The sequence below is a fragment of the Taeniopygia guttata genome, chromosome Z, assembly GCF_048771995.1.
Source record: "Taeniopygia guttata chromosome Z, bTaeGut7.mat, whole genome shotgun sequence".
Taxonomy (NCBI): domain Eukaryota; kingdom Metazoa; phylum Chordata; class Aves; order Passeriformes; family Estrildidae; genus Taeniopygia; species Taeniopygia guttata.
This window is the reverse complement of record NC_133063.1, coordinates 76,083,973-76,110,652: the sequence shown is the minus strand read 5'-3', so window position 1 is coordinate 76,110,652 and position 26,680 is coordinate 76,083,973. Positions and strand designations below refer to the sequence as shown.

The 26,680-nt window shown below is 40.3% G+C and overlaps 1 pseudogene; it reads right to left on the bottom strand.

The window, feature by feature from the left end:
• Positions 1–825: 825 nt before the first annotated feature.
• On the bottom strand, positions 826–26,170 carry LOC140681813 (3'-5' RNA helicase YTHDC2-like; annotated as a pseudogene).
• Between the last annotated feature and the right edge of the window lie 510 nt (positions 26,171–26,680).

The following is a 26,680-nucleotide window of genomic DNA, read 5'->3' as shown; positions in this document are numbered from 1 at the left end:
GCCCAGAAGCCTTAGCAGCTTTCCCAAAAGCTTGAGCATCCAGCCCAGAAGCTCTGGCAGTTTTCCTGGAAGCTTTGGTAGCTGGCATAGAAGCTCTGGCAACTTTCCTGGAAGCTTTGGTAGCCTGCCTGGTAACTTCCATGGACACCTGCACCTTCTTCAAGGATGTATTCAAGAAGTTCCCCATCAAAGGCCCCATCTGACTCATCCCTCCCATCAGACTCCTTTATCAACCCCAAATCTTCATCCATGTTTTACTCTGCTTGTTCCCGCTGTTTTCCATTCCTTTAATGCCTCAAAAAGCGATCTCCAAGTAACAACTGGATTGACAAGTTTTATCTCCCGCTCAGATGACTTCCCACAGCCTGTCCCTGACTTTTTTCCAAGTTTTAACACTAAATGCTGTGTCAGGATCAGTGGCAAAATCCTATGATCTAGCCCACAGCAATATACTACGAAGGGCATAGTCTGAAGTATTAATTCCCTTATTTCTTAACAAAGCTTTCCATGTAGCCAAAACAATCTCTTCCTCTTTAGATTTATTTCCCATTATTACTAGTTGGTGCCTCCCCTGCTTCCAGGTGTCCTGATAGGAGAAAATCAAGTCTGGACCTCCCTGTGGCTTCCACACGCCACTCTCAGCCGCACCAGCGCCGCCTCCCCCGCTGCTCCCCAGTGGGTCACGGCTGGGAGCTGGGACCCCGCGTGGCTCCAGACTGACCACGCTGTTCAGGCTGTTGCTCCACGCGGTGGGCACCAGCTGTCACTGCTATATACACTGTATCCCGAGGCGGTCGCCACACAAAGCACAGACCACAGGCGGTCTCAGATGGCAATTCTTTATTATCGAACATGGCTGACCTCTTATAAACTGTCTAATTGTTTATACTTCTTCTACCCCAACTATTGGCCACAAAAAATCAACATAACACCACTGGTGAACAGTAACAGTGACTTTAGTTAACTTTCTAAAAATACTTTGTCCATCTGCAGTGCTCTCCTTCTCTTTCTTCAGTTCTTCTCTTCTCTCAGTCTCCTTGGTATGGTTTGACGCTGGCACAATGCCAGCGCCCCATGAAAATACAACTTACCAATCAAATGCTGTGAAATGTGATCAAGGACAGAGCAAAGCAGGCCACACTTAATAACAAAGGAAAAAACTTTATTACACTACTACTACTACTACTATAAAAGGAAAAGAAAGGAAAGAAAAAACAACACACAAAATTTGAAATGAAAACCTTCCAAAACATTTCTCCTCCCTCCACCCAACTCCACCAAACCCCAGCGAGACCCATTTGGATCTTTAATCAAGTTTTCACCCTTCAATATAATCAATACTGAGTCCATCGGGGAAGAGAGGAGTCCCCCTTGCAACCATAGACCCCCAGGAAACACAACTGCCACCTTTTGTGTTTCCAGTGTCACACGTGGCACCGCCCAGACACACCGGCCAATGTGACACTTTCCTCTCCATGTCACAGTGCTCTCACCACCGTGCATGGACAGTGACTGCTTATAGGGCCCCTTTAAGGATGCTTTGCCAAGGACCACCAGGAACAACAGTCCAGTATCACAATTCGGGACTAGAGTCCCCCCCATTTTCCCCTGGGGCCGAGGGTCCAAAAGACAGAGATCGCCTTCTCTTCTTCCTGAAGATGGAGGGCATCCTCACACCCTCCTCAGCTCTCTCTCTGTCCACTCCAAAACTGGTAGTTGCTGCAGAAGGTCTCTTGGTTCACCAATGCATCCCCCTAAAATGCAGTCCCTCTTGAAAGAAAGAGTGGTTCAGTCTATGGTAAACAAGCAGAGTCCAGCCAAAAAGCCACTCTATCATCTGCCCCCAACCTTCTTCTCTAAACATCTGAGGTTTCAAGCTGTCTCTCTTTTCTTCAAATTCAGGAGGAGTAATATTTCATAAAGCCTTCATTTCTCAGGAAGGGTTAAAAGTCCCAACTCCCAAGGATGGCTCGCTGCCCAGACTCCAGCTCCCACAGCCCGGCTGGGCACCTTGCGGCCCCCCCGCTCTTCTCCTTCCCTGCGGCGAACTGCCGATAAAACCACCGAGTCTCTTTTTTTCTCTCTTGGGAGAGAGAGAGACTCTGGGGGGGGGGAACGGAGACATCCCAGATTTCTCCACCCTTCCATCTGCAGGAGCTGACCCAGCCGGTTCCGATCCTTTACCTCCTGGCCTATCTGTGCAGGCCGCATGGCTCCCCTCCCCCACCCAGCCCGGGCTGGGGGGGGAGGTCCGTACCATGCGATGACCGGAACCAAAGAAGGACGAGTCTTCCTGGGAATTCCGCTTTTAACCCCTCTGTGTTCTCAGAGGCGTGTCCACCTTCAATTGGTCACCCCAAGTGTCAGTATCTAAACCTGACCCCTGACGGGATGAACCTCTTCCTTCTAAAAAATTCTCTTCCCGTGTCAAACCATGACACAGCCTTGGAGAGAGCTCTTTAACAGCTTCTTCTTGCTCTCAGCTTCTTTTCGCTCCTTTAGCTAACAGGCCTGCTGTTAGCCCCTTCCACAGTAATTCATCCATGAGGGGCAAGAAACAAGTAGAGCAGAATAGGATTAAAAAGTCTAGTGATTAATTAGAATTGGTTAAAGTCTGACAGACCTTGAGATGACACCAAAATTAAGCATCCTAGAGTGTAGCCTACAGCACGCTACTCGCATTTCTACATTCAGGAAACATGTTTTCTTCCTTTTACGCTGTCTTAATTTAAAAGCTGAAAAATTCCAGAGGAATTATTACATCCTCCAATGAGTCCATGAAGTTTCCTCTCAATGATCTCCTCAGTGTTACTGCAGTCTACTATTCAAGTATATGGGACAACTGTCACAGTAATCTCATTAAAAATGTGTACTTTGTTAAAATAACCATCACAAAAATCAGTCATAGTAAGGTAGATAAGACAGAATCAGTATTGATATTGAAAATCTATTAAGGAAGCCGAGAAAGGCAGAATCCAAAAACTTCAGAAGTGTGTATATAATATACTCATTTAGTTGAAAAAAACTAATACATGTTTATTAGATCAAGTTTGGGGTTTTTTTAAATCTCATTTTTTCTACTTTGGATAGCTTTACCTCAGCAGTCTACAAATTATTTTTGCTGTATTAAACTAGTGAAACAAGGATATTTAGTCTAGATTTTTAAGTTCCAGAAGGAAGTATTATGCAGTGTTACAAATGAAAAGCTACGTTAGCTTCCTAATTTATCAGTAAAATACCTAACTGCAGAATGATATCAGCAAGAAATTCTATTACTTTGGAAGAGCAGGGTGATATGTTAGAGAACTCTACCTTTGCCGACACTGGAGAAGAAGGAGTAGCACAGGGGTTGGAATAGCTACTGCTGTCTGCAGGCTTCACTGAGGACTGAGCTGATCTGTCATCTGAGGATTGTCTGGAGAGCAAAATGTCTTTTTCTTTGTACTTCTTTGGCTGGTGGAGTGCAGGAGAAGTAGATTTCACTGAAACCCTACAAAGGACATACTTTGAGTTTCACAAGCAGTCACTGAACAATGTACATCGACCTGCCAGCCTACTGCATGACCACATGTATTACAGCAACTACAAAATCTATTAAAGCCTAACTAAAAACTCATACTGACCATTCATTGCTTTTTAATGCTACTGTTAAACTTCTTCTGCTACTTCTCAAACATCACAATTCATGGACAATATTCCTGACTGCTCTCTCCAACAGCAGCCCCAGGTATGAAATACTTCTCTTTGGGACCACAATGCAGCATACAACAGTATAACACCTTCCAACTGTACTTCCGCTGTTTCCACCTCCTATTACTAGTAGAAACTTAAGTGATACTTGTATACATAAACTGCAACCTACAGTGAGCAGAAGACCTCAGCATCTTACTTTTCAGCATGAGAGAAGTCAGACAATTCTGTTTCTGTTGAGCTGTTTCTGCTGTTGGTTGACATGCATGTAGATGCCAAAGGAAGTTCTTCACAAGTCACAGGCCTTGGTCTCTGGCCAATTCCTGAAGGCTGCTGTAGACCTGCAGACTGTTCTTCAGCACTCAGAACAGCTGTAATTGCTCTTACAGTTGTTTCATCAACCTCAGACCACAGCTTAGAAGGAGCTCGCATACGACGCAGAAACAAGCTGTGCCACTTCTGCCTGAGTTGCAGCAGCATACCAGCAGCCTGCAATAAATTCCAATTCTGTTCAATACTGATGAAAATTAGATCACACAGGTAAGAGAACCCTGTCTTTTCCATATCAGGCAGCACCTGGCATTCTAATACAAACAGGGCCCACAATTAAAGGCAAGACTAAGGTCTTGGGGAAGGGGAATAATCCATATTTAAATTAAGATGTTAATTTGCTTTCTTTTCCTTGGGTGCAAGGTAATTTTGGAAACATTTCATTTAGCTCTGTAATAAACTTAGCTTTGTATTGTAATTCCACAGACTTCTTTTTTTTCCTTCTTATCTTTCAAGAAAACCCAATCCTTTCATGCTTTATGCCCTTCCTCTCAAATCCGTCTCTACTCATGCACTCTTCAGTCATAGTTGATGGAAAAGAGCTCTAAGTGATATTTTTCTTACATAGACACCTGGTCAAATGTGATGACTAAATTCAGAAGACTATTGTCTAATTCTGCTACCAGAAATGCTTCCATTACAATAAATTTTAAAAAATCACTCTTCTGGACATGTCTAGGAGAGAGAGTATTATTATTAGAGTTGGTAAAGTTGTGTGTTTCATGACCCATAAACTGCCTCCTACCACAGCCACAGCTCCTCAAGGACATAAAGACTTCTATTTCAAAGAGGTTTTGAAATTTATCCTTCCAAAATCTGACAGCAACTTTCTTTCAGCAACTTCAGCTTCAAGTGCTCCTTTTTTGATCTGATTTTGGTTATCCTCTCAAAGAAAGAAGAACACAATATGCCAATGTGACTGTTCTCTCAGCTCCTGTTCAGATTTTGGCTATCCCAGCTCGTGCTATGGCCTGATGGAGCACCATGCAGGCAGGACAGGAGGCCAGAAGGAGCAGAAGGGCCCTTATGCAGTCACTGTCACCTGCAGCTTGCTGTCCCTTGCAGCCATTATCTTTTGTCTGCCAGTCTCTTCAGAATCTGCTGACGTGTGGAAAGGGACAAAACTGCCAAGCTCAGATATAAAACATCATACTGCCCAGAAAGTTTTTGAAACAGACCCAACAGCATCTGGATTGCTGAGGCTTTCCTGGTCCCTTTTGTGAGAGACAGGACACCCACATCAATAGGGAGGAAGAGGGATGAGCACTCTCAATGTTGACTTAGGTGACTAATTATTCTCTTTCTTTTTGCTGACAAGTAAAAGAATAGAAAGGTACGGGTGATAGGTGATGAAACACTGCAACTTGGATGTTGAATACACGGATTCAGGCGACAGACAACTCTGTGCCAAAGGCTACTCAAATGTTACAAAAACCTTTTCACATCTTTTTACAATTCCTCTACATGAAGCAAACCCAGGAGTAATTTCTTACTTACTTCAGGGTCCAGTCTGAGATGGAGCCATTCATCCAGCTTCAGCAGTGCCAGATCAGCAGATGTCTTGTCCTCCATCTCACTGTCGCTGCTATCATTAGATACCCCTCCCCCTGAATTAAAGACAAAAGGTGCATTAGCATTTCCATATTTTTTCTACTATTATTTCTACACAAAAACCCACATACTACGGTATTACCAGCAATAATGTTTTTCCTTCTAAAATTGACTTTAAATGTAAACATTTGTAAAACTACCTCTTCTTTTCTGCAAATACACTGCAAAGTCTTTGCTCCAGATAGCAGCAATCAAGCCAGACCTGCTGAAGGTCCTACTGTGTAAAAACATGTATTGATATGATGTGACCCAACTCATGTACCTTCACCAGTATCCACAGGCCACTATACAACTTTTGCCTAAAGCTGTTTGCAAAATCACACATGCCTCTATTTCCTGGTAAAACAGCAGATCTAAAGACCTAGTAAGAAAAAAAAAATCTATACATATAGCTATTAACTAGGATTCTTTATTTTTCTTAAGTGCAATTCAATCAGCATGAGCACTACTCTAAGGTTCACAGTTTAAAAGCAAGACAGAAAAGCTCTAGAAATAAGTTGGACTTTTAGTTTGATTCAAACTATGACAACTAGAAGCAGTTATTTTTGCTTCCATTCCAAGAGGACTCAATGTAAATCAGAAAAAAGAAGGACATTTCTATATATTCTCTATTACTCACAGTTAATAGTACAGTTAACTGAAATTAAAAATTGTCAGTAGAACATGTCTTGAAAATGTATGTGTTAGCTAGAAGCAAATGACTTGTTTGCCATATTGATTGTTTCTAAATTATTCTGTTTGAATAATCTGGTTCAATGTATCAAGTAAAGTAGTCTGTAGAAAAAGAACATGCATACTACACTTCTCAGTACCAGTACTACAGTTCTCATTAGACATTGTGGCTGTATTCTTTCCTTACAAACTATACTGCAGTTTCTGAGACCCTACAACTGTGTAATTTATGGACTTGAGTATGTAAGGAATCCCAAAATGGAGAGATTTATTACAGAACCAACAAACTCTTCCTGAATAGCTGCAGGAATTATAACAGCGCTATTTTCAGAATCAGCCAATACATGTATTAAATATTACTGAAAAATAAGTTTTCCATGTCACACGCTGATGTATAGCAACGGAAACATCCCAAATCCAGACTCCAGTGTACCTCGAAAGGATGAAGATGCCTGCAAGGCATTACTTGGCAGTCTGGCTGGTCCACAGAAGAGGGCCACCGTGACAGGTGTCACAACAGAGCAGCACCTGATGTTTGCTGTCTTGTGAGCTCTCGTCATTTCATCATATATAAGCCAGTCTGTAGGGAGAGCCTGGATGGCTGCAGCTTGTCCATTTGCTGGGGCAATCTGTGCAAGAGCAGGTAAAACCAGGCTGTTAAACCCTCTACCTGTAATTAATGTAAATTTGAACGTATTCCTCATTTTATCCGGAGACACTGTGGATGCCTCAACCTGGCAGTGCTCAAAGCCAGGCTGGGTGGGGCTCTGAGCAACCTGGACTAGTGGAAGGTGTCCCTGCCCGTGGCAGGGGTTGGAATGAGATAAGCTTTAAGGTCCCTTACAACCCAAACCATTCTATGATTCTGTATTTTGAGAACTAAATACACGTACAATTATATACATATAAAAATATACATGCACATAAAAAAGCGTGAGAGAATTCAACCAGATTCATAAATTATCTTACCATGATAAAACAAAACATTTTGCTTTAAAAAGAAATGTTAAAAAAAAGTTTCAGAGAAAAACTTGCTTTTAAGAATAGGGATCATTATATCTTTAAAACAATTTTATAGCAGGGCAGTTTTTTTGTCATTTTGCCTTGTTCCATCTAGAGAAAAGACTAATTGAAACGATGGAAAAATGAATCAACTCCAATTCTATCAGCTGGGTAGAACAGTATTTTCTAAAGCTGTAGTGTTAAATGCCTATACTGCTTTTAAAGTACTGACAAATAGGAGAAGACTTCTAAAATACGTGACAGATTTTAGTGCCCTTTTTTTTGAACTATGAATTCAAAGTGTCTTTACCTTTTTATACTGAGACTGACCAAGAATAGAGGTAGGATGAAATCGCACTTTCTTCTCCTTTGATTCCGTCAACACCAGGCTGTCTCTGTCTACATGCACAAGATTGGGATACATCCCGGCCACTAAGGCACCTTTAATTACAGCCCAGTTCTCAGAATTAGTATTAACATCTCTAATATCAGCTCCTCCTCTGGCTCTCACAAAACCTGACAAACGAAAGAGACAAAACAGTGCCATGTTAGCTTGTGTTTGGTTCTCAAAAGGAGTCAGAAACTAAAGGTGAAATAAATGACTTCTTTGTTGCATTTTTCACCACTGCCAACCTTAACAGCACCAAGAAGAAACCATTACACTGAAATCCTTCCTGATAAGGGGTTTCATACTAACACAGAATACCACTATTTTCTACAATATAAAGACATTTCCTATGGGAATAATTCATTAGAACATGAAATGCTGTGGCATGTGGAGATGAGGGTGCTTTCAGTTAGATCAGCCACAATTCCTCATCTGCACCATACCCTGCATGAATGTGTGCATGAAGGTGTATTTCAAATTAAGGAAAATTACACCAGTGAACATGATTTTTGTTACAATTTCTATATGCTTGACTTTAAAACAATGTTCAAATTGTTTCCAACTTCTCTACCTGAGGCTCTAAGCTGGCCAAGCACCTGTGTTCTCATTCCTGCAATTGTTTCCATTGTGGCTTGGGATAGGAAGTTCTTTTCACAGAAGGCTCTCTCCCAGCCGTCACTGCGTGCCTTCTGCCATGCCTGAAAATGTTTTTACATTTGCCTATTAATTTCAAGGACTTAAACTAAAAACTGCATTTTTAAAAAAATATTACATTTATGTCAATAAAATGAATGCAAAACCCACTCTAAAAGTTAATGTATCAAACCAGATTATTTTTTCTGTTCAACAATTAGATTCTCTTTATGTGTTCACTACAGTGATGATTATGTCAAGTTAAAACAATAAATAAAGATCATTACATTAAGATCATGATTCAAAGTTCAGTGTAGTAGGATGCAAAGAGGCACATTGTTGGAACATTCAAAATTTTATAATGTTTGAAACAAAACATACTACAAAAACGGTTCCCTCTTCTGTGGACCAGCCAGACTGCCAAGTAATGCCTTACACAGGAAAGGCACTAGGCAAAAAGAAAGTCTTCTCTGAGCACTTAATCACAGCCCGCCACTCTACATCCAACTGGTGCATCTGCATTTTGCTTGAATGTGCTGTGATTAGTACTCTCTGAAATGAAAGACTACCTGGAAAGCCCTGAGCAGGGCCATGTGGTCACTGAACGTTCCGGCAGCAAAACGCTTCCTGCACAGCACGGCTGCACGCTTTTGGGAGGCCAGCGTGGGCAGCACAAAAGGGTCTTGGCAGGCAAGAGCACAGGCAATGGTCAGAACAGGATCCAGGCACTTCAGAACTACAGCATACAACACCATTTTACCGAGGTGTGGCTCTACAGGTAATTCAGTGAGGTGATAACCAAGCTCAGTGAGATCTTCCCAAGGGTCCATGGCATCTCTGGTCTGTTCATAAACAAACAAACAAACAAATAAAGGAGAGGGGGATGGGTACAGTGGACAAAATCAATTGACAGTGAAAGCAGAAAGGATGTGAATAATGGACATTAACTAGACTTGTTTCCAAACACTACAGAAGCAAGTCAAACTATTAACTGAGACAAGACTTTGAAGCACTCTCTTCCCTTGACATGGAAAAACACATCCCTACAAACCAAATGAAAACAGACAATAACCAAAACTTCAAAATATCCTTAAGTAATTTAAAACAGCTTCAGTACAAACTGAAGTCAGTAAACTGCTACACCACAAATTTGGGATCAAACACAATTACAATCTAAACCTATTCCTTTTCTGACCTTAAGCATATGCACAGCATTTCTCACAGTTACCGCAGGCGGAGGATCAGGAGCTTTCATAAGAAAGTCTACAATTGGACAATTAACTGGAGCCAGAAGTTTTGTTTACAAACATCTCCTGCAAGGTAAAAGGCAGAACAAAAAAAGATTACCAAGATTTGGAAGCAGCCGCCAAACACATGATTTGCTGCAATTAATAGTATGGTTTGAGGACATTGTATTTTTTAAAGTTATAGTTTCTAACTGAACATGCACCTGAAGCGGCATCCTTAGAAGTTCTGGAGATTGAAATTCCAACATATTCTGAAATCGGAGCCTGCTGAAGAGACGAAAGCAGACTCCAGGCTGACAGCGCCCAGCCCTTGAAAATAAAATATGGAAGGCTGTGAAAATGAGGATTTCTTTCTAAAAACAAAACCAAAAGCCAACAAAGACACAGAAACTCAGAATGGAAAAGAAGAGGCAGTACTATGAAGAAAGCGTTTTTAAGTCACACACAAAGTGAGAGTTTTCTAATCATGAATTATTTTTGAGAGTGTGGCAATTTTTTACTGTAATTTTAAGCCGACAATGAAATCTGGAGGAAAGAAAAACAAGGCTTATCTAATGTAAAGTGCTGTGGGTTTTTTGCTAACCTAAGACCAGTTCAAATCTCAATCATCCTTTGTTGTAAGGAACCAGTTGCAAACTTTATTGTTTCCCCTCACATCCCCTAAACAGAAGTGATGCTTGGAGTAAAAGGTAGAATAAAGATGAAGTAACTTGTGAGTGAATGAGAGACAGCAAATTCTCTCAGTCATATACATCTATGTGCATACGTGCAGCTTAATGCCAATATGATTGATTAAACAGGCATTTGTTGCTACATAAACTTCTGAGCCCTCACCCACAGTGCTGGGAAGAATATAATCATGGCCTGTTAAGTCATGGATAGCTTGGAGAAAGTGAAATAGGCAGTCCGCTGCCCACAGACATGATGTGAAAACACCCCACTGGACATTGTGACTGCTGGTGCTACATGGGAGAAAGAGGAAGGAGAACAAATTAATGGGGGGAAAACAACCCAGACCTTTGGGAAATGCCTGAGCGTCACTTTTCTACAACTTGGGAGATTATTCCAAGGAAATACATGCTGACGCCTACTCACCTGCAGAGAACGAGTGTTGGCCACTATGCAACACAACACTGGACTAGGCCAGAAACAGCTACTATGTTGTGTGCTTTATTCTAAACATAAAGGACTGTGGATATCTGCAAAATGGAAACCGCTATGAGGCATTTATTACCTGCCTTTTCTCTGGATAGCACTGGCTTTTGAAATCCACCCCATTTTTACCATTGTAACACGACTCAGTGCATCAAAAGACTTCTAGAAAAACAAAGAAAGGAATGCAAACTGAAAACTCAATAGGGTACATGAAATACAAGTTACTAGTTATTTAGATTACCAACAGAAGTTTTCTAAAAAGTATGAAATAGTAATATATACAGCAGCTTCTGACACAAAGGTACCTTCTCAATTTCGAGTGAATTAATGAGGGTATCTCCTTTCTAGTATCTTAATGCTCCACAATTTTTGAAATTCAAGATTTTCAAGGTTTTTTAGACAGATAGCTTACAGTATTTGTCTTAAAACAAATGCATGTTGAAACTTTTCAGCAAGGACTGTTGCCTGACAGGCACTAGCTCTCAGCTAGTAAATGCTTTTTTTCACTTTACTCTAAAGTCATAAATAATAAAAAAAAAGTTCTCCAAAATTTATGCATTGTGTGTTTTAGAATCACACTAGGAAAATTTATGGCAGTCCTACCTCTTTCACCTTGTCTGAGTCAATGACAAACACCACATCACTGACTGTTATGCTGGTTTCTGCAATATTAGTAGAAAGAATCTGCAAAGAAAAAAACCAAAACCACCAAAACTATAATAACTGTAAAAGCAATGGCAAAATAGGTCATTGTGGCATTGGAAAAAGTCCTCTAATACTTACAATTTTGCGAATGCCAAAAGGTGGACTTTCAAGCACTTTCTTCTGGTACAAAGTCTGCATACTTGAATGAAGCACGAAAACTTGGTATCTAACGCAAGACAAAAGGAACATTTTAAGGATCCTTAAAAGAAGCAATGAAAAGCCACAGTAACTAAAGGTTTTACCTGTGAGCATTATCAGTGAATCTCTTATCATCCAAAACAATGCGGTCTCTCAGGCTCACTATCTCATCATACCCAGGAAGAAATATTAAAATTGCTCCTAAAAAAGGAAGTGGGTTTGCAAAGTTAAACAGAAAATTCAAATACATGTCGAATAGCACTCAGAAGGTTTTAACGTTTGTGGATTGCTGAAAAAAGAGCACGATTCATCAGAAGCCAAATCCACAACCACTGGTTAGGTATTTACCTACCTGCATCAGAACTATGACAGATGCTGTGAAGTAAGTGCATTATCAGATCCAGATCCACTTTTTCATCATCAAAACTGTGATGATAAGCTGTCAGTAGCTCTCTGTCCTCTGCACTAAGGTCACTAGCACTTTTTTGGACCAGGGAACTTTCATCCATGTTTCCAAATCTGAATGAAGCGCTGTAACAGGAAAATACACCAGAATCAAGGCTGCCCCTTCGGGTTTGCATTGAGCCATCCACTCAAAGTTAGTTCAAGACCAATATGACTATTGGTCTTGAATGCTGATGTTTAAGTGTAGCAGAAGGGAATCACCATACTGTTACTGTTTACTGATTTCAATGTTAACCCAGTGAAGGATGCCACTTTTTTTATTAGTGTTAACTTTAGTTTTCTTCAACTTCATTGAAACACAACCATAAGCAAAGGAAAGTATAAAGATACTTCTCGTTTATCTGTTCAAGTAAAAATACTTAAGAGATACGTGTTCTCCAAAAATTTCCCACTAGCAGAAACTACACTAAGAGAAATTATAGTAGAGATAAGCTTTACAAAACACTACCTCAAGTACGAAAACTGTAAGTTAATCAGAAAATCATTCTTGAATGGCCTAGTGTACACATTACTTATGTAAATTTTCTTTAATATGCCTATTGCATATAAAAATTATAAATAAAAACACATGACAGATTTGTTTCCAAAGTAAGCATGTGAAAAGTATAGAATTAGCAAGTTGTGCAAACATAAACAATATGATACTGTGTACAAACTTTTTTGCTGTTTATTTTTTGAAATATTCCTATTCTTAAAAAGAAGTCTTGCCATTAAGTCCAGATTTTAGACCATGAAAAGCTAAAACCTGTTCTGATTAAAAGAACACAAACCTCAAATTTCCCATCACAACTCTTTCTATATCATATACAACTCATTCTGCAAAACAGTTACAACTGACCTGCAGGATTCCAACAGATGAACAACCTCCGTCTGTCCAAAGTGCCTAGCCCAGTCCACAGCCATCCTGAAATAGTTGCACAAGTATTTTTATTAGACTTTTCACTTCAAAAGATGAATATGAAGAGCGCATCAGGAGAGGCACTTGACACCAGACTTTTGTACCCATTTCTGTACTGACATCTGTACTATCATTGCTGGATCTGCAACTTCCCATTTGAAAGTGCATGAATAGGTGTTAACAGCTATCTGACTTTTAGGTGACTACAGTTCTTTACCACAAAAGAATGTCCGTTTTACACAGGAGCAAACATGCACAAGGAAGTGAGGAGGAAGAAAGTGCCATTCCTTTAAAAAGTCCACAACAAGGTGCAGAGATCAGACCTGCCTGTTTGCAGTATCCTTGAAGTCATCTCAAAAGGTCACACCCCAGGCATAACATTTGGCTATTTCATGTCTTTTAGACGCTGTCCTCCTCACGATGCAGTTCACTGTTTTATCTTTAAACTGCATTCCTTCCCAAGTTTTTTCAAATGTTAGTACCAAATATCAGACCCCTGGAATCCTAATTCTTATCATTCCATACAACAATTATTTACTGTACTTCCCTGTTTATATGAAGACATAATCCATGACCACAAAACCTGAGTTTCTACGATTCACAAATATTTTTACATGCTACAATATATTTAGAAACATAACAGAAAGATCTTCTGATATGGGTAACTCCATGAAAATAGGAATTGCCAAATATTGTGGTCCAATTCAGTAGATTACAGTTGTTCTGCTAACCAGTATCTTAAATAAGACCTACTGAAACAAAGTTTATAGCTCATAATCAAGACCATGTAATTAAGAATTCAATTTAGAATTTACAGAAAACAATGTGATTATCAGGAGTTAGAAATTGTTGAGGCTGTCAAAATCTATAGTTCTTACAGCAGTGTGATAAGTTAGCAAATTAATTTAGATGTTAAACAATTTTCTTTCTCTCTCCTATACTGACACATAAATCTATCTTTTGGTTTCTCTGTTTTTACCAGCCATTAGATGATTTGCAGTGGATACTTGCTCCCATGCTGATCAACTGTTCTACTTGACTCAAAAAGCCTCTCCCTGAAGAAATCATCAGAGCAGTCGCACCAGTTTCACTGTGCCTATAATCAACTGAGAAGGAAAAAAAAAATCCAGCAAACCCAAGAGAAATGTTATTTTTTCATCTAAATATAGTACAAATATTGCTTTCAAATTCCAGACCAAAGAGAATTTGTTTCCTCACTTTATCTCTGAAGTTAGTTCATATGAATTCTACACTGTTTTAGAAACACACTTCTGTCAATACTTCAAAACAACAACTAACTAAACAACCCATTATTTCTGCTAGCCCTATCATTTTTTCAGTCGGCATCAGAATGCAAAGGTAACACCATTTGAAACTGGAGATAAAAGTAGCCATAAAAATCTAAGTAAATTTGAGGTTGCTTTTTTTTATGTAATAACACATGAAACTTACCACTGACATTTTCAGTTAAAATAAGATTTAACAGCTGAGCAAACAAATCAATATCTTTATGCAACCAGATGTCAGAAAGACAGGAATCCATTTCTTTTACTATCCACGGTTCGAGGCAATTCACATCTTTTTCAGTCTGAAGATAAAAAACAATATTGAAAGCTTAATCTCTTCCAAGAGTTGTCTTTATTCTCATACATTACCCACAAAGAACTGGAATGGTTATTTTTCCCAGCAGCAACAGAAACCCAAATATATCAGTGTAGATATACCTAACTCAGGTATCAGTTAATGCATTGATTTTGTCATATGCAAGTACGAACACAATGGCAGTCGAGCCATTTGATCTGAGGAAAAGCTGTGCGCAACCACCCTGTCTGAAGAGCACACTTCAGCTAGAGCAGTTCATCCTAATCAAGTAATCTTTAAAATACGTTACTGTCCTGAGAGACTCAACACAACTGTAGAAAACAGATTTTAAATGGCTAGAATACAACACAAATATAAACATCTCTTCCGACAAAAGAAAAAACTTACCAGTTGATTAAATACTGTGTCACCACCATCATCCAACCATTTGTACTCCTCACTTGTCCTTGGAACTGATTTTTGTCTCCGAGATGTCCCTTTGTTAGTGTTATCTTGAGCTGAACACCACTCAGCAAGAGTGTTCTTCTGTTTCTCTTCTAGAATGCAAAGTATTCCCCAAGAAAGTTTTAGAGTCATATTTCTTATCCATTGTTTTCTACTAAAAAAGTTGGTTACAGCAGGTTTTACCAAGTTCTACCTATTCAGCCTCTTTTATTTAGTCTAGAATGCTACTACCAGTCCAACATAAATGACATATTTAAGGGTACCCAAAGGGCACCACTGCAAACAAGGGCTACAAAAACAAGGTAAAACCCAACACTTTGGTGTTTAAGCCCCCAAAACCTCCGTTATTCCAAAGTACTGCATTCAAAGTATCTTCCTTAAGTAATCACCTTCCACACAATCTCAGACCAGATCTTTTTCCACAAATGGAATTCTGAAGACGAGTGATACAGTCCCTGCATGTAACAACTTACTTTTCTACGCAAGTGGAAGAAACCTTAGAAAACACCAGGGTCCTAACTGAACTTTTCTGACTCCAGTGATCAGAGGTGAGCACTGTGATCAATATCCAGTTAGGACTGTATGTCATAACTTTGGGGTTTGCATTTTTTTTAATTTTTCTTTAAATAATCACTGGGATCATTACTTTCAGTTGCCAAGAAAACTTCTGAAGCAGTATCTACTTGATCAACTTAAACCCAATGATGTTTAGCTCAAGAGTGTTAACACTTAAAAAAATACATCCATGCCTGAAGAGAGCAGTGAAAAATGTTACTGAAGGGAATTTAGTGCAAGATGTACAAAATCATGCCTGCTTTAATAGCTGCACTTGAATTTGCACCCAAAGGTACAGAGCATCCTATGCTTCTTTAGTATTCATGTGGGCAGAGCCCCCAGTTATATATAATTCTACAGCATAACAATTAGAAAAAAGATGACATTTATCAACTGAGTGAAAAAAGAATGCAACCACTGAATCAAAGTGATTTTTTTCTTTAATTGCATAAACTATTTCAAAAATGTAAATATTGAGAGCTTAAAGACACTTGCTGTCATCTAATCACATCTCATTTAATCTCCTGACTCTGGAATTTTAATAGAAAATAATCCTGTTAACTGTTTGTTCAATCAATGATTCTCATTGCCAACCCTTACAATTAACAAATCCACTGATCTTGCTGCTTCTTTTCTTTGTACTTCACCATCTCTTTGTTTGCATACCCCGTGCTTCGTAAAATGTCCTCCAGAAACATCTCTTTAACTTGAAAAGGTCTCCCTTGGACTAAAATAGAAAAAATCCATAAAAGATTCTATATTCACTAGCTTCACTTACAGAATTAATTCTTTTAAAAAACTACCTTCACTGGATTTTATTTTTCTCAAAACTGTACAAAACAAAATATTTCCAAAGTCAAATGCCACCTTGTTTCTCCTCAACCTCTTCAATTTTATGAAGTGTTATAGCAGGAGATGTTCATAAGATTGACAGTTATTAACTACAATTTTTTTGAAATGAGGAAAAGAAAACAGCCGTGTTTGTTTAGGGTTACAAACAAGAACCTGCCATGTAAGTCTGCCATCTGGATTAAAAATGGAATTAATTAATAAGCAATTAATACAGCTTTTTGCAAGGTTCCACACAGAGACAGTACATCTTTATACTGAACTACTTTCTTTTCCTGAGAAGCATGTAAGAAGCCAGCCTTATCTCCATATCCTCAACTAATTCAGCAAAGCTGAGCTTTCTTTACTGAATACTTCTTGACAGATGAGACATACCAGTGGCCTTTACCTTCTGATAATTTATCCTGATTTCTTTTTCAACATGACTATTTTCCAGACCTTATCTGTGGACATTACAGGATGCTTTTTGCATGAAGATTAAAATCTCTACACTTTGATTTCTTGTTCCTTAACCTGACTCAGGAGCACTCAGGATTTTCCTTCAGAAAGAACAATCCACAATTCACATACTTTTAGAAGCTGTCACAGAGGAAGCCTTCCAACACTGATCACAAACTCTGTGTACTACAGCGATCCACAGCTACAAAATGTGGTTTCTGTGGTCAGGATTTTGTCAGCCATATTGATGAAGGAGACTCAAACCTTGTTTATTACATTAACAGACAAAGCCGCTTCTTTTAGTTCTTAAATTAACCAAAAAACGAAAAAAACCAAAAACAAACAAAAAAAAAAAAAAAAGAAAAAGGGAAAAGAACATCTTTTGAATTGTTATTGGCCTGTTACATAACCAGCACAAACACTGTGGTAAACTGGAGAGATTGGGAAAGATTGCCATCAGATTTTCCAACACAAATTGACCGATCCGAAAGAACAGGAAGCTGCAAAAAGAGTAAACTGGAAAGTCATACAACAATCACAACTGAGGCACTCCCTTGCAAAAAAAATTCAGAGAACATGAAATCACGTGTAATTTCCAGATTCCTGTCTCCAACAAGCTGCAAACCTTATTCAACTGGACAGAAATTCAAAACGGAGAACTAAACACTTCCATCTGCAAAAAAAGAAAGGAAAAAAAGGTTTCCTCCTCACAAACATTTGCTAAAATAAACCAGTAAGCAATCCCATTTCCTAAAACCGTTGAGATTTTTTTTAAAAAAGGCTGACATGCAGAGAGTCTACCTGATTGTCAAATAAAGCATTTCTCTTAAAAGCTACTTTTCAAAACACATTAAAGTTGGACATTACTGTTGAAAAAGTAAGAGGATTGCAAGGTGCCAGAGGAGGTCACCCATGCAGAAAACCTGCAAGCCAGGAGGGTGGGGCAAAAACTGCAAACCCACAAAAACCCCCCATCTCCCACGCATTTACATTTTGCCTTTACTAAAGATCAGTCAAATGAAATTAAACCAGCAAAAAATGGTAACTTTTCTTTGCATTTGAATGTAGTCTAACTGCAGGTAACTGAGTCTGAACACAAAATAAGCGAAACTGGATGTCTTTTCTGAATATTTACCTAGATGAACAACTACTAATTTTCTTTAAATCAGAGAATCATGCGATTCTTTTTCCATGTGAAACCCAATCTGTCTAAGCCTGTATTTCTGAACTGAACTGGTACAGTTATCTGTGTTTTATCCAGTAACCAGTAACAACCTTCACAAAGCCTGAAGAGTAAGATCCTACTGGAATGCATTGATACATATCACACTCATGTAGCTCCTAAGTCCTGTATCAGCATGAAGACAGAACTTCAATAACCTCTTCCTACTTCTTCAATTAAGAGTGGAGGGGGGCAGGATGTATCTGCATTTACAGAACTCCCAGTGACTAAAACACTTCACTCTGAATTAGGTGCAAATAGTCAAGAAACAAGAAACCTGCATACAGAAAGAACAAGGATTCCTGTAATTCTCAGTGTATTAATCATGCCTTTACTCAGAATAATTTGCTACAGTTTAGTAAGATCTGTGAGTCTCAGGGCAGGTATACTCACACTTAAGATCAAGACTTACTATGTATTACTGGGCAGCTTCCAAAATACCTAATAAAGAGATTTGCGTCTAGAGCAGCACTAGAGAGAATTAGTTTTAAATTATTCTGGTTTTTCAGCACATCTCTCAGTTTTATTAGCAAGAAGTCGCTGAACCTGTCCCTCTCATGTACTTCATCCTGTAACAGAAGGGGAAAAAAAGATGAAAAACCATCACAGATTCAGGATCACAACTTCTGACAAAAACAAACTTCTCTAAAAAAAAAATACATGTTTTGGTGGCACATTACAGAGGCCTTAAAATGTGTGAGTCTAGTTTAACTAATAGGGTTTTTTTAAAAAACTATCCATAAAGAAACTAAAACACCTCAAAAAGTTTTTATCAGCGCTGAGTGCGTTGCAATGCTGAAGCCATAAACACTTTAACTTTAGAGGCTAAAGTGAATATCTGAAACCTCTCTGATTGTGTATTTGAGGCCAAATTTCAAGAAAACACCACAAACTACAAATCTTATTTTAATAAATTCTCACTTTGCCATTGATAAGCATTTAAAGAAATGTATGCCACCACATAATCAGAAAAACAGACAAATTGGTTAGACAAGTCACACACAAAGCCTGTAAGTTAAGGCACATAACTGATTAATCATCTTTTTCATTCTTCTGTTTTGATCTATATTATGAATGAAGGAAACAAGGACTCAAAATACAAAGTTTGTAGGCTGACATCAAGAATGTATAGATCATTCTCATGCTTTTTCAACTTTGATAAACAGGCAGGCACCTAAACTTACCTTTTAATCTTCAGTACTTAAATCTTGCCAAAAACATTCCAGTTCCCCTTATTCAATTCCACAATAGGAATATTGACATAATCACAAATGAACAATCTGAATAATTTGCTAGCAATTAGACTCCACATTATCTTGAAAACTCTGGGCAAACAAATGGACTGAAAACCTGTATTGCTAAAACAAATGGTAAGAGAAATTCTGACACAATCACATTGAACCACATCAATGTAAGCCTCCCTAAGAATTTTCTCCTTACCATGGAAGTTCAGAAAAATTTACACTTCTGTCCTTCTCCACTCCTCCTGATTCCACACTTAATCATTGGCATGAAAATAAGATATTTTTACAGGAAAAACACAAACACACAGAAAAACACCAAACTGCACAAGACATGCATTCTACTCTGAGGACTCAGAAAGTCTTTAAAGTTGATTCAGATTCTACCAAACAAAAACACCTAAAGTGCTCAGCAAATTTAAATAAAACAAATGAGGACCTCATTTTCCAAAGCAATACATATTGCTCCACCCCACATGAAAGACCACAGGATGCTCACCACAATAACATGGGTCACGGTGGAGAGGGCGCTGTCTCCTGCCACCAGCGTGCCAAGAAGCATGTCATTAGTGCAGAATGTTACCAGTGTCTTTGGAGAAACCCTATGGATCACATCACAGAGACAACTCAGGGGGTTGCACCATTTAAAGCTTTCCATGGATCAAAAATTAAAGCAGCTGCTGACCAGAAGAGAAATTACAGTTCTCTCCTCAAAAGATTCATGCACACCACTTGTTTTTAAACTATGCCTTTTCACAGACATTTCCTAACAATTTGTAGTGCTTGCGCCCCAAAACTCTGGAGGACTGATTCATTGAAAGAATAAGATTCAATTTTTAATAAATAAGGAAGTAAACGAGAACCGTGAAGAAACTCTGCATGTCATTCAATTTACTAGAAAATTCCATGTGGAAAACTAGGTTCCAATTCCTCAGCCTGTGCTTGGATATAGCCTTTGTACTTGTCTACACGTGGTGGGATGAGCCTGTCTGGACGCCAGGTGCCTACCCAAGCCACTCTATCTGTCCTCTCCATGGGCAGGGGAGAGGAAACACAACAAAAAGACTCCCAGGCTCCAGAGAAAGACAAGGAGAACGTGGGTCTCTCCCACGGGAACATGGGTCCTCCACGAGCTTCTCCAATATGGGTCCTTCCCATGGGCTGCAGTTCTCCAGGAACTGCTGCAGCACAGGTCCCTTTCCACAGGGTGCAGTGCTTGAGGAACAGCTTGCTCCAGTGTGGGACCGCACAGGGTCACAATCCTGACAGCAAACCTGCTTCTGTGTGGCTCCCTCCCCAGGGCCACAGGTTCTGCCAGGAGCCTGTTTCAGCACAGACTTCCCAGAGGATCACAGCCTCCTTCAAGCATCCACCTGCTCCAACACAGAATCCTTCACAGCAGGATCCCTGCTGCACCACGGACCTCCACGGCCTGCTGGGCCACAGCTGCCTCACCATGGGCTGCACCATGGGCTGCTCTGGCACCTGGAGAATCTCCTCCCCTCCTGCACTGACCTTCCTGTGTGCAGATCTGCTTCTCTCACATGCTTTCACTGCTCTTCTTGAACTACTGCCTCTGTTGTGCAGGTTTTCCTCCCCCATTCCCCACTGTCCCAGAGGCACTACCACCACCACAGATGGGCTCAGCCTTGGCCAGAGGCAGGTCTGTCTTGGCTGGCACCGGCTCTGTCACACACAGAAGAGGCTTCTGGCACCTCCTCACAGAAGCCTCCCCACAGCTCCCAAAGCCTTGCCTTGAAGACATAATTCATTACAGCTGACCAAATCACAAAGTCATCTGCTTGATCCTCTGGTTTTTCAGGAGGTGAAAATACTGAACTTTTACAATTCTATACCTGGGGCACAGTTAGCTGTCCCAATAAAAACAGCAGTTGTCACTACTCCCTCTGGTACTGCCATCCTAAAAGAGCTGAAAAGCTCCTCTGTACTGTACTCTACAGCTTTTCTCTGGAAGACAGTTAAGAAAACCTTAAAAATTATATTTCTGTGTTAACTATAAACACCTCTAAACATATCCACTCCAAATTTTTTTTGTCCACAGCTCAAATTATTGTTATCTTCCCCTTTCAGTGTTTCTCTGGAGTAATTGAATTGATCTTTCTCAAGCTGGATTTTCTGCGCTGCTTCCAGTAATTCTACAATTTTCACCTGACTTTGCTCTTCTTCTGCCAGCATAGTACTTCCATATATTAATCATCTAGCTTATTTGTGACACATCTTCACTAGCTCTTCTAATCTCTCAATATCCTTGTGAGCTTTCATGCACACTTTTGAATTCTTATTGTGGCTTTGTGTTCAAGTGCATTCATTTTCACCAGCTATGTGTTATCTTTGTTCACTCAAGCAACACAACCTTTAGCCATCTTCTGGTCACTCATATCTCAACTGCTGGCCCTTCCCTGAAATGTCATTTTGCTACACGGTGCAAAGATGTAAAAACCCCAAACAATCCATTCATGCTCTGCTTACAGACAAATTCATCAAGTGATACTGAAATCTCTACTTTTACATTACTTCATGTTTTAAACACAGAAGCTGAAGAAGAGTAAATTTAGTCCAGACTAGACTGGTAAATAATGCTCAGCTTCATCAGTCGCATTCCAATTTTTTTGTTTTCCCTTTCATGGCTCCTATCAACTCTCACTACATAACATTCGTTACAGCATGCTGGTTTTCACACCTACCTTCAAAGCTTGCAGACCTTTTGGATCTGCACATGTTAAAAGCAGAAGGGGGGGGGGGGGGGGGGGAAGAAGAAAGTGTAGACTTGATCTGAAAATCAGACAAGGATTTCCATGCATACACTCCGCAGAAGAAATCAACAGAAAATACCTGAGATTCAGTTCTGTAAGACAACCTTCTACATGAAACTGCAAAACACAGGAAGTAAGCCCTCCTTTTCACTCTTACGTATTCCTTACCTGCAGTAACATATGCCACCTGTGAGGCTGCAACCCAAACATACTGCAGTTTCAACGTACACACGATTCACAAGACCAACACAAGATCAACCGACACTTAGAAATACCATTAGTACCTGCTTTCTAACCGGATCTGGTAACCAATTGTCTGGCCAATCTTCTCTCTTCTTTCTGCTGCCACTCTTTCAGCCACAGCAACAGCTGCTAAACGTCTTGGCTGAGTACAAAACACACGACAGGGAGTTCCATTCTTGTAGCAGTCATCAAGGATAAATTGAGGGATCTGTAAAGAAGTGGTTCAAATTTGCTTTTTGAGAAAGTCACAGCTTTGTTAGCACAGGGAAACCATTAACTGCATATCAATATTGCACATTGCAAAAGACTTTTCATTACAATTATCACAGCAAGCATATCTGAATCAGCAGAAAATAAATTTCTAAGTATAACCTATTAAGGTTTTTTTTAAAAAAACCTTACAGTGCCTCCCTCCTGCTTCAGAGAAATCTAAAAAAAAAAAAAAAAAAAAAAAAAAAAAAAGCCCTGTAGATAATCTCTCATTTTTACACAAAAAATAGATTACTCTGGATACTAAGAACAGAACTAGCCTTAGAAGAAAAAGGGGATATACAAACATCACAGCTATTTTCCCTTCAATATTTTGTATTATTTTAATGAAAAATGGTATCCACGAGAAAATTGTGAGGAATCATTTATGCTTCTAGTACCTATCTAGAGGCCTAGTGTTTCAAAAGCAAGAAAATGAATTGGAACAACATTTTCAATCACACAGGAAAAGGAAAGCCTTCAAAGAGCATAAAAGTATCCCATATCACAAATGTTACACAATTGGCATTAGTTTAGAATAAATACTGTTATAGTTTTTATTTCATTGAAGCAACATACCTGCGTCGTTTTTCCTGATCCAGTCTCTCCTATAACTAAAACAATTTTATTGTCCTTTATGATTTGGACAATTTCTTCCTGTTTTTCAAGAACTGGTAGTGACTGCCTGAAGGAATCAAACTCTGATTCCCCTCTTTTCACTGGGACCTGGGGGATACCATCATTAAGTCGACCACTTGTCTTGTTTACTTCTTTGTTTTCTGCGAAGACAAGTTAAAAGTTTATTTATGCAGACACAGAGGAAGGTCACAAAAACACTGCTCAAAAACTGTACTTAAAAATTAACATTGCTGACTTTTTATGCATCCCTGTGGGTAAAGTGACAAACCCATCACACATTTAGACATCATTTTTATAGCATGTCCTGCAGTGCTTGGAATAGATATTTTTCAAAACAGTTATTACTTTCATGGGTATTTTGAAGAAAACCAGACTCTTCCACAGCATTGCTCCACGTCAAAAAAGCCTACAAAGAGCAAAAGGAGAAACAAACTAAACCAGAAAACACCAGCCTGGTGTATTTTGGTGGCCTTTGTATCTGCGCCCACATTTCACACCTGCAGTTCCCCCTAGAAATACACACTGACAGAGTTAAACCTTTAAGCTATTCCACACGTTTGCCTGAAATCATACCAATGCAAGCATGCTGTATCAAGAGCCCTGGCCCCCACACAGCAGTGCGATGTGTTAGAAAGCGGTGCATGAGCAGCCAAAAAACGGGCACATCTTCTGAGGGAGCCACTTCACATCCATCATTGCAAGTGCCACTCTATAATTCCTTGAGAACTATTTTCTGGCAGAATGAAAAGCTCGCTGTAAACTCAGTTATACATATTTAATGCCATTTACAGATTCATATACTAAATTTCAAGCTCTGTTGTACCAAGACAAACAGACTAAGAGATCAGGAGAACTAAAATACATTCTTGAGATGCAGAGAAAGGCAAACATTAGACCGTTCATTAACTTATCACTTACATTCCTAAGACATTGCAATTCAGTACTTTTATTACAGCTTCCCTCTGTTCATATAACAATCCTATTAAACAACTAGAACAATTGAAAATAACAGCAAAGAAAGCACTTCAAGAACAGACACCACGTATCAGAAACATGCAATTAAACAAGGCATACTGGTACAAATGTTTTCTGTTCACTACACCCATCTCTGCACACAAAAACACAGTGCAACTCTTCCACTTGTAGCTGCTAAAGCAATAATCTAGATTAAAACCTTGCTTTAAAAAAAAAAACCCAACATTTTGACAGAAGTTTGTCTTTCAGCGAACTCTTCCATATTCGAGAAATCAACAAGTCTGGACAGTAGTCTCTTAAGGACCAAATCTATTTTGTAGAGATGAAGAAATAAAACCTAAAATTATTGATTTATCAAGGACATTAATTTCTATAAGCAGAACAAAAAAACGCATTTTCTCATATAGGCATTCTTATGGCATCACAATAACACTGACTCTTCAACCCCACCTCATAGTACTTGTGTGAAGCCACACTTCAAAATGTGCTTCCAAAAAGATTTGGCTGGAACTGGCTCAAAGATTCTAAATTAACACAACACAAGGTGGACATCTCAATGATATGAGATATGACATAATATGACTTCCCGAGTTCCTCACAGCACCAGTTATAAAAGACCTTAAAAGTAAGGAAAATTAATGCATTTGTTTGAAGGTGTCTGTTAGGACACCAGAGGGGACAGAGCAGAAAGAGGTTTGTTTTGTCATGGTTTCAAGTGGTGTTGATGGACAAGTCCAAATCAGAACACATGCTGAACGTACCGGATGCAACAGCACAGACACTTCCTCGCTCTGTCCTTGGCAGGAGCTCCTTGCGTTCCTTATTTGTGACGGGAAAGCGCTGAATTAGACTCCGAACGGCGTGTTTCGTACGGAGAGCCAAGTCACAAGTCATGACTGCGTGTGCCTCTGACACATCCTTCTTCCTTACAGTCAGGTATCGATTGGCTCCTTTTCTGTCAGGGGGGAGAGAAAACTTATTTTAGTAAAAAGGAACCTACTCTAGGTTAACTTTTATCTGCCAGGGTATGAGACGCTATGCAAATTCTTTGGGAAAAAAAAAAAAACAGAAATCACAGTGAGAAGCTTTTTTAATGGAGCCATTAAATCCACAAAATATAAAATCAAGCTGTCCCAAAATGCATGTCACAAGTTTTTCCAAGCATGCATACAGCAATGAACAAATATGCTCATTTCTGTAGCTACTTTTACACTTTTTTCTCTAATACTATTCCTTGTAACACAGTTGAGTATGTTGAAAACATCAAACAAGTTATCATTAGTCTTGAAATTCTATCCGTCTGCACCAAAGAACTGAAAATTGTACCCTGACTCACCCTTTGCTTTTAGACACCAGTCCAAGAGACTGACAGAGCCGGTGAACAAATGCTCTTTCAGTACTAGTGAAACTAGAAGGAAATTCCATCTCTAGAATGATAAATAATAATGAAAAGACAGTAACAATGCAACAGGCAGTAATCTTGACATCTCAATGTTACAGAACCACAGAATTGTTGGGATTGGAAGGGAGACCACCCAGTGCAACCCCCCTGCAGGGTCACCTGGAGCAGGTGACAGAGGAACACATCTAGGGTTTGGGATGTCTCCAGAGAGGAAAATTCAACGCTTTCCCTGGGCAGCAGTTTCAGTGCTCTGCCACTCTCAAAGGAAAGTTCTCCCTCATGTTCAGGTGGAACTTCTTCTGTTTTAATTTATGGCCACTGCTCCTTGTCCTGTCACCAAACTGGCTGCACCACCTTCCTGGGGCTCATCTTGGAGATATTCATATGCAGTAGTGAGATCCCCTCTCAGTCTCCTCTGGGCGAAACAGGACCAACCCCCACACCTTTCCTGATAAGAGATGCTCCAGACCTCTCATCTCAGTGGTCTCTGCTGGACCCGCTCTATTAGCTGCCTGTCTCCGTGCTGGGAAGCCCAGAGCTGGACACAGCACCCCAGCTGTGCCTCACCGGGGCCGGGCAGAGGGGCAGGATCCCCTCCCTGACCGCTGCCAGCGCCCTCTCCGCAGGCTGCCCCCGGGCCGGGCCGTGCCGCGCACCCGCCTCGTCCCCGCTCTGGAACCGCTCCAGGGCCAGCTGCACCGCCATTTCCACCTCCTCGTCCACGCCGGCCTCCCTGAGGGGCTCGGCCCGGGCGCGCAGCGCGGTGGCGGCAGCCCCGTCCCCCGCAGCCCCGCCGGGCTGCCGCCGCGGGACCCGCCTGTGTCGCGACATGTCCCCGACACGGCCCCACACGGCCCCACACGGCCCCGACACCGACGCGGATCGGGGACCGCAGCTGCTCGGCCCGAGGGGCGACGCTGGGGCGGGGCGGGGCTCGCCCGCAGCCGAGCTGGCCCGAACGGAAGGAAATTGGCGCTTTTCCCGCCGCTCCGGGGGCACGGCTGCCCAAGGCCCGAGCTGGGTGTGTGGCTGCCAGCAAAACGTGGCACTGGTACCTGTCCCGTCATCAATTACGTGCTTTCATGGCATGGTATTAAACGGAGCTGTGGCGGG